The 8,466-nt window shown below is 36.5% G+C and overlaps 1 pseudogene; it reads right to left on the bottom strand.

Moving 5' to 3' along the window:
- Nucleotides 1-4,663: 4,663 nt before the first annotated feature.
- Nucleotides 4,664-5,017, bottom strand: LOC113241599 (60S ribosomal protein L36-like; annotated as a pseudogene).
- Between the last annotated feature and the right edge of the window lie 3,449 nt (nt 5,018-8,466).

Genomic DNA, 8,466 nt, shown 5'->3' with positions numbered 1-8,466 from the left:
ATAGTGAATTTCCACAAGTGTATTTTGAAAGGTGGGGCCCAATTTTATAGTAAACATTGCATGTTATGACTCCAATGTTAAAAGGAGCCCCAGATACTTCTAGGAGGACCAGATTCAGGATCATAGTTAAGATGAATGCCCATCTGAACAAAACTGTCTTTCCCACTGATCCTTCTCGAATGATTGGAAGGGTCTTACAAGTGACATGGGTCAAAGTCAGAAGAGAGCTTTGGAGCATATGTTGTTATTCTACTTCCCTAGAATGCTGAACCAACATTGAATATCTCCTGTTCTTATATCATTTGCAAACTGATTTTCTTCACTCTAAGATTAAAAAGGATGATCCAAACCAGGCATCTTAGAACTCTCTGTATCAGTGAAGAGATCTGTAACATTCTATGGAGAGATGGAGATAGCTTTTCAACTTAAGACATAAACAATGGTTCCCAAACATTGCTCCATAGGCCAATGCCAGCTGGCACTTAGTGATCATTTGAGGAAGCTTTTAGAAAGCATAGTGTCCCAGGGGCGCCTGGGTGGCTCAGTTAGTTGAGCGATGGACTCCTGATTTCGTCTCAGGTCATGATCTCGGGGTCGTGGGATTGAGTTCTGTGTGGAGACCCATGTGGAGCCCCGCAGGGGGCTCCCAACTCAGCGGGGAGTCTGCCTCCTCCTTCTCCTTCTCCCTGTGCCCCTCCCCCGACTTGCATGCTCACTGTCTCTCTTTCTCTCTCTAAAATCAATCAATCAATCAATCTTTAAAAAAAAAAAGAAAGTACAGAGTCCCAGGCCCCACATTCACAGATTATGTTGCAGGCACAGAGATCTGTATTTTTTTTTTTTTCTAAATAGAGTGTGGTTTGGAAACTGCTGGTCTAAGGTATGCTGTATAGATTTATACCCTTCTGTGCACATGGGCCTAAGGGATGTAAATTTATTGGTAAGATATAAGGAAATGTAGGCAAGATCATATAACTGAATGATAATAATTACATTCGGGTATTACAGCTATAGAGTGTTATATGAATGAGTGCTAAAGTTTGAACACTTTCAGGTATTCAATTTAAATCAACAATGTTATTGAATGTCTATTATATTTCTGCCCTTGCACCCATTTGTATTTCGGGCTTCACTTGTATCTCAATGAAAAATTCAGTACCTATATTTCAGTCTGTAGCAGGATAACAAGTATTTCCATTTATTACTTTTTCCTGGACCTTTAATATATAATCCTGAAGCTATTGTTAAATTAAACTTCAATTTGGTAGGAATGGACATCAACATTTTAAGAGGCCATTCTATTTTATTAATTTATCATGCATTTATTGAATACCTACAATGTGCCAGGCACTAGACAAATGAACGGTGACTCATGAATAATGCTCTTTTTCTAATGTAAGAGGCTACAAAACTAGCTCACCTTAATGGAAAAATAAGTTACTGCTTTAAAAGGGGACAACTTTAATAACTTGACACAGAAAAATCAATTAAAAGCCAGGGAATGAGAGAATGGGAAAGAAAACAGAATTTCAGTTTGGAAATGTGAACAAATTAAGGGTAAACTACCTAAAATAAGCCTTTACTTAAGTTACAAAATCTAGAATTAGAATTGTAGATTAAATAAAATTCTGTGAATGGGCTTGACATCTAGTCATCTTTTGTCTTAGATGCAGGCTCCAAAGGCATTTTCATTACTTACTTAGCAATTATATTTTGTTTCATTGGTTTCTGACAGACTAGCTAGCAGAGGATGCTTGGATGTGGATGAATAAAAAGAACAGATAATCAGTCAGGGAAAGGTTAGTGAACAAGGTAAATTAAGCAGAGATCTGGAGTCATTTTAGATCCAGATCCAAAGGAACATGCTATATTCTTACTTTGAGGTTTAAAATTCATATAAAAACATTTCTTTAGGGGGGAAAAAAAAGCCTGGAGCAAACTACAGGCAGTTTTATCAACTAAGAATGCAGGTTGATTTGATCTAATTATTTAACCTCCCAGAGACTTTTCCCCCTCATTTATTAAATGGCAATGGCACATCCCACAATTCCAAAGATCTGAAGAGGTCTAAACAGCAAGATTTTTTCATCAGTTTGGCACCAAACTCATTTGGCCAACAAAACTGGATCTGAACTGATCAGAAGAAATTTATGATACTACTTATCCTGCTTTTCCCAATAATATTCCTAAGTATGTTTTTGCAGCAGAAATGTTATTGTGGTTGTGTATGTGTGTATAGAGAGGACTTTGGTAAGAATCACAAAATCATGGAAGGGTTGTTCTTAGCACTTAGTAAGTTGATTATTAAATTTATATGAAAGCAAAAGACCAAAAATAACCAAAGCATTTCTGGAGACAAAGAAGCAGTATAGCATGTTAATGATAATAATGTTCTTGGGAGCCAGACTGCCTATTACAATCCCACCTACTCACTGTAACTTAAACATGTTACTTAACCTCACTATGCCATGGTTTCCTCATCTGTAGAATCAGGAATAATATTTGACACAAAATGGGTTCATATGTATTAATAAAAAAAAAGAAGAAGGTTGGGAGAAATTGCCCTGTGTCGCACATTAATTAAGGCAGAACGATACTGCTTTGGGGAGAGAATAAAACCAACTACAGGAACTAAATCGAGATCCAAGAAAAGACTCATTCTTAGATCAAACTTTGGTTTCATTTTCGTTACATTCCTGTGACTTAACTTATTTTATAACTGGAAATTTGTACCTCTTAGTCCTCTTCCCTTATTTTGGCAACCACCAGATTGTTTCCAGTATCTATGAGTCTGTTTCTATTTTGTTTGTTTCATTTGTTTTGTTTTTAGATTGTATATGTAAATGAAATCGTATTATTTGTCTTTTTCTGTCTGACTTATTTCACTCAGCATAATACCCTCCAGGTCCATTCATGTTCTCTCAAATGGCAAGATTTCATTCTTTTTTATGGCTGAGTAATAGTCTAGAGTGTGTGTGTGTATGTGTGTGTGTGTATGTTCTTCAGCCATTCATCTATCAGGGGAACTTGAGTTGCTTCCATATCTTGGCTGTTGTAAATAATGCTGCAATGAACATAGGGGTGTATAGATCTTTTTAATTAGTGTTTTCATTTTCTTTGGATAAATACCCAGAAGTGGAATTGCTAGATCATATGGTAGTTCTGTGTAGATAAAACTTTGATGTATCACTGAGATTTACTTCAGATTCCTGAGGAAGGGAAGAAATATTCAATAAATAGAGCTAAAAATAGGTCATTAATAAGGAAAAAATGAGATTGTGTGTATCACACAAGCTCTACAAAGATCAGCTTTATATGGATTAAGAACTTTATTTTTTTTTTAAATTTTATTTATTTGTCAGAGAGAGAGAGCACAAGTAGGGGGAGTGGCAGGCAGAGGCAGAGGGAGAAGCAGGCTCCCCGCTGAGCAGAGAGCCCCATGTGGGACTCAATCCCAGGACCCTGGGATCATGACCTGAGCCAAAGGCAGATGCTTAACTGACTGAGCCACCCAGGCGTCCCTGGATTAAGAATCTTAAAAAGCAAAATCAAAGACTTTAAAGCTTTTAGAAGAAAATATAATTGCATGCCTTTGGGTCAGAGAATATTTTATAAAAGCCTTTAAAAGCACAAAACTTAAAAAATCTGAACAATCATATGATGTGAAAATTAAGAGCCTTTGTTTCTCACGATGCACTTTAAGGAGAGTGAGGAGAGTGTAAGAAGTTATTTGAAATTCTTATAGTCAGCAGAAGACATGATCAAGTATACATAGGTAGTATAAATTAAAATAATATAGAAAATTAATAAATGGACAAGAATATTAATAGACACATCACAAAAGATGTGTATAGCCAATAAATTTCTGAAAAATCACCCAAATTTACTAGTAATTGGGAGAGTGTTGATAAAGAACATGATGAGATGTCGTTCTCCATCACTCACCAGTAGAATTTAAGAAATCTTATGGAACTGTCATTTGGAGAGGACATGGATCTTTTATACACTGCTGTTAAGAGTATAAAATGACACGACCACTTCGTAAAACAATTCGGGCATTGTTTTATAAAGTTGAATATTTCTGGATACATAGCATCCTTAGGTATATATCCAGGGGAAATTCTTGCAGAAGATGTGCTAGAAGATGTAACAAAACTGTTCATCATATCACTGTTCATAATAGCAAAAAACTGGAGACAGCAAAAGCATCCATATACAGTAGAATGAATAACTATTTTACAGAATTTTTATAAAATGTAATAGCATGCAGCAATAAAAATTGATCTGTAATTAAACATCGTGGATGAACTTAGCATCATAATCTGAGGTGAATAAGGCAATAAAGCAAATCTTAGAAGACGACCTACTCTATGGTGTTCGTTTTAAGAACTTCAAAAACAAAATCAAGCCATATATTGTGTAGGTATATATGTGTGGGTCATGAAACTATAAAAGCAAGTGTCAACAAACAAAATTCCATATGATGGCTAGAATTCCTTTTTCCATTTATCAGTTGCCTTAACCCCTCTTTAGACTTCTTCTAGTCTTTCACTTTAATAATGGCTTCAAGTGTTGCTTTTATGCAGGCATTATCAACAGTAAAATCTTGGATTTGTTGAATTTCATAGATTGAAATACACTTTTTCCCCCCCAAAAGGCTCTATTACATACAGAAGGGAAGGGTACAGTCCTTGGCTGCTGTTCTCCTCATGGCTGCCAGGACGTTAGTCAGATCCTCTCTCTTCCTTTTGGCACAGATGTATGTCCCCACCCTTTTCTTGATGAACCTGAGGGCCCGATTGCCCTTGGAGACCTTGAGCAGCGCCATGCATGCCGTTTGTATGGGGTGAAGCTGCACATGTCCTGGATCATGTCCCGCACGAACCTGGTGTGTTTGGTGAGGTGCTGGCAGCGATGGCTGTGCCCCAGCTTGCTCCCATTCTTAGTCACCTTGTGGCCCTTGTTGAGGCCCGTGGTCCGTGTTAAGGCCCATGGCCATGGGGTAGTGAAGAGCCATGGTGGCTGCTCCTCCATGGCTTCCACGGAGGACTGAAATACACTTTTAATCTCCATTTTTAATAGTAAATAAAATGAAGCACAAAGAGTCTATGACATGCCCAAGGCCATACAATTTAGAAGATCCAGAGCGTGAAATCAAATCTCGTAACTCCAGCTCTTAGTCTCTCAACATTGTCTCTTAAGGTCCGAATCATAATTCAAAAGCCCAAATGTTCAAGCAGCTACTTTATTTATTTATTTATTTATTTAAATTCAGTTAGCCAACATATAGTACATCATTAGTGTCAGATGTAGAGTTCAGTGATTCATCAGTTGCATGTAATCTCAACATTTTGATAGCAGCATATATCACTTTCCTGCTCCTAAAATCAGTTCATGATCCTGCCTTGCTTCTTTCTTTAAATAAATCCAGCATTATACATGTTGGTTTTAAATCACAAATTTATCTTTAATTTTCCCTTCTACACTTTCAGCCACCAAGTCCTATAAATTCTTACTAATGCCTTTTTGACTTCATCACCTACCTCACCTATGCATTCTAGTCGTCAAAGGACCTGAACACGCCAGTACGCCGTACTTCCTCCTTTCTCGCCCTTCCCCTCCTGCTCTCTAGAATGCCTTCCTTTGTTCCTTACTTACCTTTACATTAATCTTAAACACCTCCCATCCAGAAAGCTTCTTATGGCTACCCCGAAGTTAACTATTTCTCTCTCTGTCTCTTCTCTCTTTGTATCTAAATTCCTCTTTATCTGTATTTTTCTTAAGCCACTTACCTTCTTTGTATTTTGTGTATCTGTCTTATTATTCTTACCATTACCAGATCATAAGTGTTGGTGCTGGCAGATAGCGTATTTCACTTGTCTTTTTAATCTCGGCATAGCAAAGTCATGGAATAGATAGCAAATGTGCAACGACTTAATTATAACTGTGAGGGAAACCTACAAGCTGAATTTGCCATAAGATAGGGAATTACAGCAAAGTTTATATTTGACCTGAGAAACAAGAAACTATAACAATCATTATTTATTGCAGTTTTTAATGTTTATTTCTCCTGAAGGTTTTTTTCCAAGAAAGTTTTACTATTTAAACTAAGGGCACAGCATATTGGATAATTTGGACAGATACCCAGCATAAATAGTTCTTGAAGAATGTAAGTCTTTCAGCTTGCAGGACCAAGTACAAAGCCTGGGGTTTAAATGCATCATGAATCCTGAATTATCTTTTCAAAGAAACTATTCATCTACTTTGGAAAAGTTCAGGCTATTCCTTCCTCACTAATACAGGTAGTATATGCAAATAATGGAAACACAGTCTTCTCCCAGTGAGATGGAATAAGGAACCCTGTACTCATCTCTGAACGCAGTGCCATTAGCAAGCTGATACTGAGGAAGTGTGGCTTTACTTAACATACATACTTTGCATTGAGTTCTGAGCAAAGAGAAATTTTCACCATAAAACTTAAGTATTTGAATAAGAAATACAGTGTGATTTCATGCATTCACATGAAAATCATATACATATATCAAAATAGAGTTATCTTTTTATTTATTATGATTGTGAAAGTTAATGATTTTCCCTGATCTCTTCCAAAAATTACAGAGACCAAATCCTGAACAGCCTCCATTTTGAGAGTTTAAAGAATGGAAAGTAAATTAATCAGACTAAAGAGAGATTTTGACTTTTGAATTCTCTAATGCAAGTTTATTTCTCCCCTCTATTTCTTATAAATGATTTTCTTCATCCATTACATTGCCTTTTAATCTTTATTTAGCCTGAATAAACTAACAAAAAACTTTTTTGAATTATCTTTCTTCTACCAAGTCCCAAATTTAAACATTATGAATCTAGTGACTCCAAAAACTCATGAGTTTAGATACCATGATTGTACCTATTGTAAGTACACTTGCTTTCTTGGAGAAGAAATGTGTCTATAGCTTATGGTTATTAAGAAGACAATCTTTGTCTTTGGAGTCAGATTGTCTTCAGTCACATATCAACCCAGATACTTACATGCAACTCTGGGCAATTTACCCTAACTTTCCAAATTCAAGCCCTCATTTGTAAAATTGCCATCATAACGATATTCATCTCAGTTTGGTTTTCTGAGATTTAATTGATACAATATAATGTGCTCAGCTTTGTTATGTTGCATAGTGAGTGTTAAAAAAAGTTATCTACTAAAACTGTTACTAAGCAGGCAGTTCACTTTTTTTTTTTTTTTAAGATTTTATTTATTTATTTGACAGAGAGAGAGACAGCCATCGAGAGAGGGAACACAAGCAGGGGGAGTGGGAGAGGAAGAAGCAGGCTCATAGCGGAGGAGCCTGACGTGGGGCTCGATCCCACAACGCCGGGATCACGCCCCGAGCGGAAGGCAGACGCTTAACCGCTGTGCCACCCAGGCGCCCCAAGGCAGTTCACTTTTGTAGGAAAGCCAGGATGGATGTAGTTTGTAAATTGTTTACATAATCAGATCATCCCACACATGCAGCATAGGTAAAGATTGTCCATAAGACTTTTTGCTGTAATCATTTGTGTATATGGATACTAGAAGTTTACCATGCCACAAAGAGTAGGCATTACTCTACACGTTTCAGTGAGGAATTCTATTTTATAGAATTCTATTTTATAGAATTACCCCCTTCGTCCCTGCTATAACCTTCTCTCCCCTTAATATTCCAGCAGTGACAATCAAAGGTTTCAGGTAAAATAAAATATACCTTTTTAAAAAAATATTTTATTTATTTATTTGTCAGAGCGAGAAAGAGAGCACAAGCAGGGGCAGTGGCAGGCAGGTGAGGAAGAAGCCAACTCCATTCTGAGCAAGGAGCCTGATGGGGGGCTCAATCCCAGGACTCCTGGATTAGGACCTGAGCCGAAGGCAGACGCTTATGTGACTGAGCCACCCACGTGTCCCAAAAATATTCCTTTTTTTTTTAATGTTCTCATAGTGTCTTCTGAAGAGCTCTGTTACACCTTTAACACTGTAATTGTTTTGTAATGTCTCTTTTAATAAGAATGGAAGGAGTAAGAGAGGGAAGAAAGGATGAGAGGAGGCATGAAAGAATAGCAAGAACAGATTCAGAAACGCTTTATATTTTCCTGTAATTTTTTTGCAGATGCTTAGAATTATTCTTCCACTGAAAAACAATATTTATTCTCTTAATTTTAGATAGGTGTTTGGAAATTTTTGGATTTGTATTAGACTTTCCCTAATTTTTTAAAGGCATTCTTTATATTGCAACATTAGTAATGCATATAATTATTTATATGCATTATTCTTCACTTTTGAAAAGTATTGTATGCTCAATTCTTGCTAGTTATTGACAATTCTTGCCTAAAGGAATACTAACAATGTCTGTATCTCTGTCCAAAAGATAAGGCATTTTGTGAGATGTATTATAATAGTAAACAATAACCATTTCAAATATACTAAATTAAGTGATA

This window comes from Ursus arctos, unplaced genomic scaffold, assembly GCF_023065955.2.
Source record: "Ursus arctos isolate Adak ecotype North America unplaced genomic scaffold, UrsArc2.0 scaffold_4, whole genome shotgun sequence".
In the NCBI taxonomy this organism is placed as follows: domain Eukaryota; kingdom Metazoa; phylum Chordata; class Mammalia; order Carnivora; family Ursidae; genus Ursus; species Ursus arctos.
The sequence above is the reverse complement of the archived record's forward strand: the minus strand, read 5'-3'. Positions and strand labels throughout refer to the sequence as shown.